Genomic DNA, 13,040 nt, shown 5'->3' with positions numbered 1-13,040 from the left:
GGTATGTTTGTCTGCTCTGCCCCACCAGGTGCTTCTACTGCGGACTGGGAGTCGGGCACTCTGGCGGAGGAGTGTAGTCTGGGCAGGGTGCTTGGCCTGCTCTTCCAGGCGCTCCTAATGGGGAGTGGGGTCAGGGCACTGCTGTGGAGAAGTGTGGTTGGGGCAGGGTGCTTGTCATGTTCTGCCCCACCAGACACTTTTACCAGGGAGTGGGACAAGCATGATGGCCCAACCATGCTTTGCTCCAGAAGCTCCCTGATCCCTTAATGAACCAATTTATCTCATTCCCGTGACTATTAAATGTGGGGAAATCCCCCTTGTAATGTAATGTAATCCCCCCCTTAATAATGCTGTTCAGGCCAAGGTTAAAGGTGTTACATTTGCAAATGAATTCCAGTTCGGATGTCTCCCTCTGTAATCTTGTGGTAAAATTCTGTTGTAGAAGAACGGCTACTTTTAAATCCATTATTGAATGTCCAGGGAGGTTAAAATGATAGCTCACAGATTTATGTGTATAACCATTCCTGATGTCAGAATTATGTCTATTTATCCATTGGTGCAGAGACTGTCTGGTTGACCAGTACACATGGCAGAGGGGCCTTGCTGGCACTTGATGTTATATATTATACTACAGCAGGTGCAGGTTGATGAGTCCCTGATCTTGTGGCTGATGCGGTTAGATCCTGCGATGAAGTTGCTTGTATAGATATGTGGACAGAGTTGACAACAGGTTTTTAAAGTTTGTCTCTTTCACCAATAAAAGTTGGTCTAGTAAAAGATATTTCCTGCCCACCTTGTCTTTCTAAAAATTTTAGTTACCTTTTTGAAAAAATCGTTCCCATTTTCTAAACAGCTCCATAATATTTTATCAAGTTTCCAGTTACATATTTTCCAGTTAAGACTTTCTCAGTAAAATATAAGCATTCTATGAGATCCTACCTGAATCACCTTTCAGTCTGCAGCCCCTTCACCTATGAAACTCTGCCTTCCGTATACCTGAGGGGAAAAGAAGCTAGGCATCGTAATATTGCTGGAAGATTAAAGAAAATCCATTTCTAGAAGGCAAAGGAGGACAGCACATTCCAGAGTTGAGGATATTTACAGAATTTGGACTATTTGGTCTACTATTCTATGTTTCCCCATCCCTGAGCTTGCAGAATCTGAGGGGCGAAAGAAAAGGTGTTTTTAAAGCCACTGTTGTACCTTCAATATCCTAGTTACTTTAAATTCTGGTCTGGTTCTCCTATCTCCCAATGGATCATGGGAAGCAGAGAACGGGCTTAACACAGGGTATTCCAGCCTTCCCCACCCACTCCACTCCTCCATTCCTGCTCTTGGCCTGCCCCCATCTAGTTTCCTACCTCAAGAGGTGAGCCAACAGGCCTATTTCTGTGCCGTGTATGCTGCCAGAGCAGCATAAAGGGCCGCAGCATAAGGGAGAATTACCCTCTTTGTCTTATTGTTGCATTTCATTGTGTCTGATGCCATGAAGCAAACACAAGTCAAGAGACTAACTTATTTACCTGCTAGAACCTTCTTTCCAGGAGATGAATGTGTTGGCATTTAGTGCTTTAAAAAAAAAAAACAAAAAAAAACTTACCCTTTCCAGCTTCCAAAACTTCTGTTGGTGCAGCCCTCTATGACACTGGATACAAACTGCTGTGCAAAGAAATTGCCAAATGCTTACATAAACACATAAATAAGACAAATAAATTTATTTTCGTTATTCGTATTTTCTGCTCTTTCCTTCCTTTTTATTTATGCTCTAAACAACAGTTACAGTAAATATAATAATATAAAAAAAATGCCTGCTGTGGACAGAAAGATGATCAAAAAAGCCCTGATACAGAGCAATTCATGTTTCTTCTTTACAATCACTAACGAATCTTAACTTGAGCCATGTTATGTTCCCATGTGAGTGATAAGCAATGATTTATTATGAAGTGTCATGAAATCGGAATGCCATACAGTGAGACATGAGCTAGTGGAAAATGCGTTCCCTGTTTCCCAACCTCATTACTCAGAGATGCAGTGTCCCTTTCTCCAAGTCTAATTTACCTGGCTTTTCAAGGCGCTTTGTTAGCATAGGAAATGTACAGCAAATGAAATGTCAGACTCTGACTAGCCTTGATGCCCGCCAGTATCATCAAATACATTATAATACTGGGTCACTGAGTCTTCCTGGAAACCCAAAAGCATAGTCAGGTTTGTAGTCCCTAAAAATATTACCCAAAAAGCAGTTGCTTGGTGTTGTGCCATCTATAATCTCGTCAGCAATGTCAGTTTGTGAAAAGGAAACAAAGCAAGTGAGGAGAAGTCAAAAGGAGAAGTTTTTTTTATGCTTTGGGGTTCCTCATATTCTATAATGATTCCCTTCTCCCCACGACCCTAATTCAAGCAACCGGCATGCGGCATATATTGCAGATAAAGCAGCAGTGGAATATTCTGCAGATGAAGCAGCAGGATGTGCAGCTCTGGCGCACAGTGTGGTGATTTAACTTGTAGTTACTTAAGAGCAAGCCTGCACACTGACTATATTTCTCAGATGGGGCAGTTTCTCTATGCAGGCTGCCTCCAAAAGAAAGAGAAAAGTAGTGTATTCTGCAATAAGGAATGTAGTCATCCTCCTGTACTGCTGAGTTGCTCAGTCTGCAGAATGTAATCTTAAGAGGCAAGGTGAGTGATTTAAGAAGTCTTCCAGATGTCTGGTGAAACTCTTCAGGGTAGGATTCACAAAGGAATTTAGGCAACTAGATGCCTTGGTGACTCCTGGGGGCTCTGGTTCTGCAAACATCTGACCACAGCAGGAACATTTGCCTGCCTAAAGTTGAGCATGCATGTAAATATTTGAATGTGGGGTTTCCAGCCAGTTCAGAAGCAGTGGCTACTGCTATAGCAAACTAGCCATATTATTCTGAAAATATTTTTTTTTGTTCGAGACAATTAGCCACACTTAGTCAGCTAAATAGCCACATGTGGCTAGTGTGTTGGACACCACAGATTTGAAGGATCAAGAGCAGTGATTTTTGACATGGCTCAGGTGCCCACTTATCATTGCTGACTTCCTGATGGAGTAGTTTGAGTGGGCTGGGAATACAAAGTGTAGAAGTTGGTGTGAGGAGACTACAAATAGAACCAAGTGAAAAGTGTCATTTCAAAAGTGAAACTTGCAAATTTCAGCTTTTGGCAGAATGAGAAAAAAAACCCACTGAGTTGTTTTGTAAGGATTTACCTCAGGAAAGAGGTTTTCTTATTTGGGGGGGGGGTTGTTGTTGTTTTTTGTTTTCTTTGTTTGAAAATACCTTCTCATTCTGCTAGAATGAAACATTTTGTGAACTACTCTGAAAAAAACCCAAATTTCAACTGACTGAAATTTACAAAATTCATGACAAACTCATTTTCTCTGAACTTAAGCACGGCCTTTCACATAGACATTTTTTATTGATTTTTCAGAGGTGTTAAATTTGGAATGGTGTATTTTTATATTTTACTGTGATGGCAGCAGTTGTCATGACAGAAAAAGTGAAAATTATTAAAAGAAAATTAGCTAGAATTTCACCATGAATAAAACATTGTGCAACTTACAAATTTCAGAGAACTTTTAAAAAAAGAATACCATATTTACGGCTAAATTTTTGTGACACAAACTCCCAGGGTTTGTTCACAGGACTGACAATGTCTGCGTCTACAGAGCTGCATCTCTGTGCTGTTCCATTTGGAGCTGTTATGAGCAAACTTGGAACTATGAGGACCCTTTCACAGCAGACTGTGGCTGAAAGGAGAGAGGGAGAATATTGTTCTAATAATTTCAGGGTCAGTTTACATTGCACTGAGTCTCAGATTCTAAATCAGTTGCCTCCACTTTGTGGTGCTGAGGCTGTGGGACAAAAAATAGTAGCAGAAATGTTCCTGGTGAGGATGGAGTCCAGGCTCTGAAATCTGAGCTGCGTCTACACGTGCACGCTACTTCGAAGTAGCGGCACCAACTTCGAAATAGCGCCCGTCACGGCTACACGCGTCGGGCGCTATTTCGAAGTTAACTTCGCCGTTAGGCGGTGAGACGTCGAAGTCGCTAACCTCATGAGGGGATCGGAATAGCGCCCTACTTCGACGTTCAACGTCGAAGTAGGGAACGTGTAGACGATCCGCATCCCGCAACGTCGAAATTGCCGGGTCCTCCATGGCGGCCATCAGCTGGGGGGTTGAGAGATGCTCTCTCTCCAGCCCCTGCGGGGCTCTATGGTCACCGTGGGCAGCAGCCCTTAGCCCAGGGCTTCTGGCTGCTTCTGCGGCAGCTGGGGATCTATGCTGCAGGCACAGGGTCTGCAACCAGTTGTCAGCTCTGTGTATCTTGTGTTGTTTAGTGCAGCTGTGTCTGGGAGGGGCCCTTTAAGGGAGCGGCTTGCTGTTGAGTCCGCCCTGTGACCCTGTCTGCAGCTGTGCCTGGCATCCCTATTTCGATGTGTGCTACTTTGACGTGTAGACGTTCCCTCGCTGCGCCTATTTCGATGTTGGGCTGAGCAACGTCGAAGTTGAACATCGACGTTGCTGGCCCTGGAGGACGTGTAGACGTTATTCATCGAAATAGACTATTTCGATGTTGCAACATCGAAATAAGCTATTTTGATGTTGGCTGCACGTGTAGACGTAGCCCTGATGAGCAAGAAGGATCACAGATCGCCTGCTCCAATCCAAGCCTGAACACCTACCTGGTATTTTTAAACCTGAAGCCCAAGTCCCACTGGCCTAGCCTGTGCACCCAGACTCTGAGACTTGGTGTTTTTGGTGCTTTCATGTAGTACAGACATGCCCTTTGTTAAAACTTATCACTAGGCCCTCCCACTGTCCCCACACATCCTGATCAATGGTCAAGCTCAGCAAAAAATCCACATTTACCTCAAATGTCACTCTTTTTTCTCTCTCTCTCTGTGGGCCCCCATCAATGTCATAACTCAGTTCCTCACAATCTTTAATGCATTTATCCTTACCACAACCCTATGATGTAAGGAAGTATTATTATTCCCATTTTACAGATGGGGAAATCAAAGACTAAGGGAAATTAATAGTAAATGGGCACTTAAATACCTTTTAAGGGTCTAGGCCTAAGTGATTTGATTACTGTCACAAAAACAGTGTGTGACACAGAAGGGAGGTGAAGGTGATTACTTATGTTAGCAGTTAATGGGCCAGACTTGGGTGGTGTAAATCAGCATAATCCATTGACTCTAGTAGAGAAATATTGATTTCCAAACTGAGGCTCTGGCCATGAGCTATGATTGTCATGATCTTCATAATGAAAAATCTTCCAGACTTTGTCCATCTTGCAGCCTTTTAAAGCTGTAGTTTCCAGAAAGATTCTTCTCAAATGGATGCAACTTTAATGTTCTTCAGGTGTCTTCCAAATGTATCTTCCGTAATCCCAATCAATAAGAACTCAAGATGCAATAGATGTTTGTTGTCCATAATGTCACCTGTATACAGACTGAGGTATTACAGCATTGCCTGGGCTGTAGAACAAACTTCTGCTTTGTCTTGTCATGCCTTCTGATGCAGTTATATCATGGGCAAACTTTTTTTTTAAAATAAAGGGCGCCAAGTGTATCTCCCATTCTGTGCATGTGTTTGATGCCTCAGAGATTTACTATCTAAGGTCATGTTTGCTCTACATGGAGATTAAAGATCTTGTGAAATTGTTTGTTAGTGGTGAGTTGCAAGGCCGCCATTTTTGCAGGGTGGGGAGGAGAGGGCTGTGGTTGTGTGTATTAGGATGCTGCTTGCTTTTCTTCACTTATGATAGGGCTAGAGAATGTTTTTTCATCGGGGGGGGCACTGAGCCACAGAAAAATCAGTCAGGGGCAACACAAAAGTGAGAAGCACAAAACAAATAAAGAAACCCTCACTGACGTGGACCCCTATGGAGAAGCAGGGGGAAAAAAGGCACTCAACTCATTCCCAATGCACTCCAGCCCCACAGGGGCCCAAGGCTAGTAGATCTGTGGGCCCCCTCAGGCTCTGGGATGGGGCCAAAAATGAAAAGTTCAGTGTATGGGAGGAGGTTGCTGTAGCGTGGAATAGGAGTGCTGGGGCAAGGCTGGAACACCAGCACCAGCTCACACTGCTATGGAGGTGAGGCAGTACCCCAAGGCTTGTGGACTGAATCCATGTGAGCTATGGGCTACAGCTGGCCTGCAAGCAATAGGTTCCCCATCCCTGTCTTACAGTCACACCTAGCTAGTGAGGGGAGGCCGCAGAGGAGTAAGTGACCCAAGCTGTGTACTTTCTCTTGCTCCCTGACCATGAGGAGAGGAGAAAGAACACCAAGCAGCATCCTGATTTGTGCAGCTATAATACCACCCTATTTCCCAATCTCCCAAAATGGCACCCTTGGGCTATGTCTACACAAGAAGCCTCTGTTGACTGACAGAAGTCACTGTCAGAGGGCAAAACTGCTGTCTACAGAGCAGGTCTACACATAAAAGCAGATCAAAAGAGCAATCCACTCTGTTGACGGAGAGCAGCCAAACTTCCTGGCCATCTCTTGACAGAACAGCTGAGCAGAAAATCTGCAAACAGAGCTGCCCATGGAAGCCCTATGCCCCTGTGTGTCTACACAGCTGTTTTGTTGACAGAACACTGTCGAGAGAGGCATTATACCTGAGTGGGGAGAGGTATAACACTGCCAGCAGATATGTCGTGTTTTATCAACAAACTGTCAACGAAGCACATTTTTGCGTGTGGACACTCCATGGATTTTGCCAGCAGTTTTGCCAGGAAAAGCCTCTCATGTAGATGTAGCCATGGTGCGTTACCCAAATGTCACCTCTCCTTATACTCACCTGAGAGAGCTATGCAGTAGATGGTTGACATTTCCATTACATATGTGAAGTAGTTCAGAAGCAGTATGGGAAACCTAAGAGGAAGTGAGATATGGACCCGATCTCAATAAAATCATTAACAGTTTCTCCACTGACTTCAGTGGCAGCTGGAGCTTACCCTAAATTAATGTAAAATATTAATACAAATTATTAGCATTAACAATTTTCAAATCCTTAACTATCTTTGCTGATCATAGTTGTGTAAACTAAAATATGGTCTATGAAACTGTGGTGTTCTGTTAAATGCCCTTTCGTACATCTACTCCTGTTACTGGGCTCTAGCATGGATATGCAGACAAAACTTAGAGGAAATGCTTTGTATAATCAGCATAAATAATTTAAGGTACCATATTATTTAGATTGACATACCTTCAGTTATAATTATGGATAACCATACAGCATTTAGAGTCTCTAATATTATCATTAGTTGTCAAAAGAGTCTTACATCAAGCAAAATGTATCCAGATCTCTCCTTTCTTACTAGCTGGATATTATAGATATAAACATTTATTCTTTAAGGAACAGATTTTCTGCTGCTATACAAATGTAATAGAAGTAGGTTAAAAATTACATTTAGAAATAACATATGGTAACCCCATAGCGATTGTCTGCATATTTCTGTAGCGCTGCAAATTAGCACCTTATATCCAACTGTTTAAACAACATATGGATTTGATCCAAAGCCCATGAACGCCAATGTCTCCATGGACTTCAATAGGTAGACCAGGTCCTGTAAGAGCTAAGCATTATTTATTATTGATGATGATGATTATGATCATCATCATCATCATCACCATAACTGGTATAGCATTGATAAAACTGTCTTAATAAAAGCCTGAAACTGTAAGGAAAAGCAGTAAATGGATGAGTCTGTCATCAGACTATTGGATTTGATAAACCATTTGTGACATAAATACTCATAGAAAGGGTTTGATGTGAAAAGCACAGAAAGTGTTGCCTATCATATCAGCTAGGTGTAAACTGAAGTTCAGTTAATATAATTTTTGACCAGGATGAGAGAGATTCAGAGAAAGTGGAGTGCCAAGTGGATTGGACAGAAGGCAGTGTAGGGTTTCTGATGCTTAGTTCAGCAATTCTGGTTCTGTACATCTGCACCCACCCTTACCTGACAAATGTTTAAGTGTCCAGTCTCAAACTGCAGACACGCTGAAGGACTGCTCTTGGAAAGGCTTTTATGGTGGCAATGTTTGCTGGGTGTTTTCTGTACAAATGGAAAGATGCTTACTGAAAGGAATTTTGAGTCTTAATGCATTAAAATAGACATAGCTGTTTACATCTGTTGAGGACTTGATAATTATTGTTCAATAAAAGCATATCCTTTGTATTCAGCGATTCTACAATTGTAAAATTTGCTACAGGATCCACCTCTTCCTCACAGTAGAATCTAAAATTTGGTCTACATCCAAAACTAGTGACATTGCTATGGTGTATGAGAAATTCACAACTTTGAAAGACACAGTTAAGCCAATGAAAGTCCTACCCTAGATATGGCTAGGTTGACAGAAGAATTCTTCTGTTAACCTAGCTATGGCCACAAGCGGGTAGATTTACTACAACAATGGAAAGACCTGCTCCATTGCTGCAGAAAATGTCTATGCTACACTATAGCAGTGCCACTGTCAGACTTATTGTGTAGCCATACCCTAAGCATTTATTTTTAAATAATTAGGTTCCTAGCCTTCTTGTTTGTGACAAAACCCTGAAAATGTGAGGTAGGTGTAAAATGAGGCAATGTCCTTCAATCAAAAAGTAGCTTGAAACATCAGCCCTATGAAACAAAATATATCCCATTCATCTCAGTGGCATGTTGACCCTGAAATCTGAAGATACTATTCTAAAATGTTGACATTCCCCATGGGCAGTTATCATTTTGGTGGAAATATCCAGCTACCGTACTTACCCAAAGTCTCAAAATATCTGCTGTGCATCCTATCCCACTGCTGCCATTTCCTGCTTCTGTCCTACCAACTTCTCCATTGCAGTTCTGCATGGGCAGTGCAAAACTCAACTAGAAGTCCTATGGCACCTTATAGACTAACAGATATTTTGGAGCTTAAGCTTTCATGGGCAAAGACCCGCTTTGTCAGATGCAATGTAGTGGAGATTCCAAGAGGCAGGTCTAATTATACAGGCTCATGAAAAGGAGAGAATCCCAATCAAGAAGAAGGCCAGAGCTGATGCGGTCAGTTCAGTCAGGGAGGATGTGGTCCTTTTCCAGAAGCTAATGTGGAGGTGTGAACACTAAGAGAGGAGGAACTGCTTTTGTAGTTGGCCAGCCACTCCTAGTCTCTATTCAATACTTTCTTGATGATGTCAAAGTTGCAAGTGAATTGTAGCTCCGCAGTTTCTCTTTGGCGTCTGTTTTTTGAACTTTTTATTGTAGGATGGCTAGTTTTAAATCTGTTACTGAGTGTCCAGGAAGATTGAAGTGTTCTTCTACAGGCTTTTGTATGTTACCATTCCTGAGCATCTCGCTGAAAACTGAAAATATGGGAAGGTTGTAAAACAAAATTAATATCAAAAGCATGTCATGCACTCTACTCTCCTGCTTGTGGTTTTTGTTTTCATATTGAATTTATTGAAAAGCTTACATTATTTTTAATTTTAAATGACACTACCATTGGCTTTGCAAACTATTAAGCTAAATTAAGAGACAACCGAACATGGATCTTGAACAGTCTTTATTTTTTTCATTAAGTTTTTCTCTCTGTCCTTTGCTGGTCTCTATGTCACCCGCTGTCTATACTGGTTTTCACTCTGCTTAAGTCTCTGCTCCACGTTTGACCTTATTTTTCCACGGTTGTGCTTTTTTGTCTGTGTGTTCTTCAGTTTCTTGCTCCCAGGACATAAGCCAAAAAGCACTCAACTTCTAATTAAATTTTTAAACCCACACCTTAAAATTGCATAGAAGAAGCATTCCTTATCCCCATCTATAACTCACAACACAAAATAAGCCATTCAACAGGGTCAGTAGCTGCACAGTGGTAGAAGTTCTTTTGTATCGAAAAGCCACAGTTGTAGTTGTAGAGAGGTAGGTTGTGGTAAGAGAATGTTAAATATGAACGCGAATGAGAAGAATAACGTAAAAAAAATTGAGCAGACATAAGCAGAGCGAGATTACCAGAATGACTAGAAATAACATGATGGGGGGCTCCAAGTTTAGAGGCAATGTGCTACCACAATACTCATTTAGGCTGCATTTACAACATTCTTTTATCAGAGTGACACAAGTTCATTAATGTATACTGAACAGGTATGGCTCCTCACTGGAGAATGGCAAGCCTAACGTATGTTTGGGACGTGCCGGGTGATGGACTCGGGGGGCCAGATTAAGACATGGCAAAAGCAGCTGTGATATCTAAATGCCATTTGGCGCTAGGGACACAAATGGATATAATTATTTAATTTTGTCAATCTTCTGAGAGCCTACGACTTATACTGGGATGTCACTGCAACTGAGAAATTGTTGAGAAAAATGTTTATTTTATAAAACCTAGAATCATGATTTTAAGTATAATCACATTATATTATAATTACTCTGATTACAGGACAAATGCCTTAGTTCCAGCTTTCCAGCCCAGGCTTCCTGAACTGAGTCCTTCTCCACACGTCACTCCGCTCCTGACACTGAACTCACAACAACCTGGACTGAGAAGACTGCCAAAAACACTCCAGCTATTCTTCTTCATCCTCACTAACAATTTGGTAATGAAGTATTGATTTCCACTCCCCTGCTTATGGACGATATTAGATTTTCACTGATAAACTGCACTGGGGCTGTCTCATCTCCACCGTCCCTTTTTGCTGTCACTAAAACAAAGTGCCACCGAAGTAAGATAATGACTGAGAACACTGATGTACTTATTTCATCCATTTGTAATACTTGACAGGAAAAAAAAAGTATACTTCTTCATAGTTCAATGTCCATATGTGCTACACAAGACGCCGTCACACTGGAAGCTGTGCTTTTCATGGTAATGTCCATTTCCTATTTATAACCCCTTTGGGATAGTTTGTCTAAAGGAAATGTTTCTATTCAGTGCAGCTATTACTGTTGCACCTGGGTTGCTCAATCCAGTCATTGCACTAGGGATCAATACATCACAGTAAGTAGAAGAATTATTAAGTTAAAGCAGATTCTGAGCCAAAAACACTCTGAACAATGTTAATCTTCTGTGCAAGTTGTTCAAATAATTATGCTTAACCAAGTTGCTGCCAAAGATTTGTTTAAAATGGATTATTTTCAGTTTGTTTTATTCCTCAGATATTTTTTAAAAAATCTCCATTACAGCATATGACAAGACATATGCAATGGAGTGATTTTTAAACAAAAGCACTATTGTTAGATTATTGAGCATAATATATATATATGCTTAATAATATATATATAAGAGCCAAATTCATCTCCATTACTGTCAATGGTGTTCTTTCAGATTTATGCTATTGTAAATGAAATCGGAATCTGGCCTTCTTACTGTCTGTTGGGCTTGCCTATTGCTACAGAAAGCACTGCCTGCTTTCCAAATCAGCTGAAATCTAGTGGGATGGGAGATGAGCACTTCAGTTTAAAATTTGTTCCTATAACTTTTTTCATTAAAACTTTGAGATCCCAATTTTAATTTGTGGAATATTCATGATAATAATGAGATCTAATTAAGACATCCATTAAAAGCCCGTTAAAGTTAATTTAACGTAAAAATTCCAATAGAACTGTATTAGATTTTCGCCATTAAATTAACGTTATGGATTTTTAACGGATGTCTTAATTATATATTATTATTAACGGGAATACTGTATTGCACACATTAAAGTCAGGTTCTAAGTCGACTCAGAAAAGCTTCCAGGATGTTTTAATATCACAAACCTCACATTACCTAGTGCACTGTATGGAAAATCAAGCTCATCAGACACAGCTCTGTTTCCTTTAGCTGAGCATTTGCTGTGCAATGAAAACAACCCATAAAAGACAAATTCATCACTGCATTTAAAGAATGAATTTCCTTATTCTCAAAGGACAAATAAGTCTGGATCAAGATGTAAACTGCTACTCAGTTATAAATGAAAGATTTAATGTATCCCAGGCACAAAATTGAGGTGTGAATCTTTCAAACCCACCAGAGTTTGGAGTGTTGCTTTTTAAATTATTTTATTTAGATGATCAAGGATAAAATAAAAATTGAATACAGCAAAATTAATCCAAATATATTTATTATATTCCTTATGACCTACGCAAGATAGGCTATTTTAGAATTATTTGGGAAATTTTGACATGATCCCTAAACTCAACATGGGAGGAGCAGCGGGGAGGCTTGTTATTTACCTCCTAGGAAAAGTGTTGCCCTTATGCCACATATAATAGCAAATTGCTTTTTTTATGGCATGCATAACCTAGATGGGAAAAAATATGGCGCTTGAGGGAAGGAGGGAAAAAGTAAATGAAGTTCCAGGAATGTCATTCTGAAGTAATGAGGCATGGACAGAAAATATACCCCTCACATCATCGGATTGAGATGGCAGTCGAAATAGCTTCATTGAAGTGTCAGCACTCATCCATCAATCCATCATCCACAAGGAAAAATAGAGACAGTACAACGGGGCGGCTTTTACGGGATTTACTCATGGGCATAGGGAATAGCAGCTCAAATGTAGTTCTGACATGAAAAGCAAGGTGCTGATATTATTTTTTATGATGGGAGGATCATAAAGTGAATTGAGAACAGTGAGGTCTGTCTTTGCTTAACCTATTCAACTGGAAATGAATGGAGCTCAACTGGAAATGAACAGAGACTTCAGATGGGTTAAGACTGAAGTATGCAGCATGCCAAGCACTGTCCATTGACAACAAAATTCTGTTAAAGCAAAATCAATGCATTCACATTGAGTTCCTCTGAAGCTGTTAAACGCAGATCAGGCTTTTTAAATGAACTTATGTTATAGGAAAGAACGGTCCCTGCAGTGTAAGTCCAGCACTACTATCAAATTCAACTTTGGGGAAACAGAGATTTCCAGCACCAAGATTTCTTCTCTTTTTTAAATCACTCACTCAATACATTCTGTGACATAAAATATGTTAGTAAAACTAGGGGCTTGGGCCTGATCCTGTTCCCACTGCACTCTACTGGTAAAACTTCTGTGACTTCTGAC

General features: G+C 40.8%; 1 protein-coding gene across 1 annotated transcript in view; it reads left to right on the top strand.

The window, feature by feature from the left end:
* TSHZ2 (teashirt zinc finger homeobox 2) overlaps positions 1-12,289 on the top strand; it is a 300,004-nt gene extending 287,715 nt beyond the window's left edge. Inside the window, exon 3 of the mRNA XM_075011363.1 lies at positions 10,445-12,289. The gene's annotated coding sequence lies outside the window, so the exon portion shown is untranslated. The remainder of the gene's footprint in view (positions 1-10,444) is intronic.
* Positions 12,290-13,040: the final 751 nt, after the last annotated feature.

Source organism: Carettochelys insculpta, chromosome 17 (genome assembly GCF_033958435.1).
Source record: "Carettochelys insculpta isolate YL-2023 chromosome 17, ASM3395843v1, whole genome shotgun sequence".
NCBI classification, from domain to species: domain Eukaryota; kingdom Metazoa; phylum Chordata; order Testudines; family Carettochelyidae; genus Carettochelys; species Carettochelys insculpta.
The sequence above is the reverse complement of the archived record's forward strand: the minus strand, read 5'-3'. Positions and strand labels throughout refer to the sequence as shown.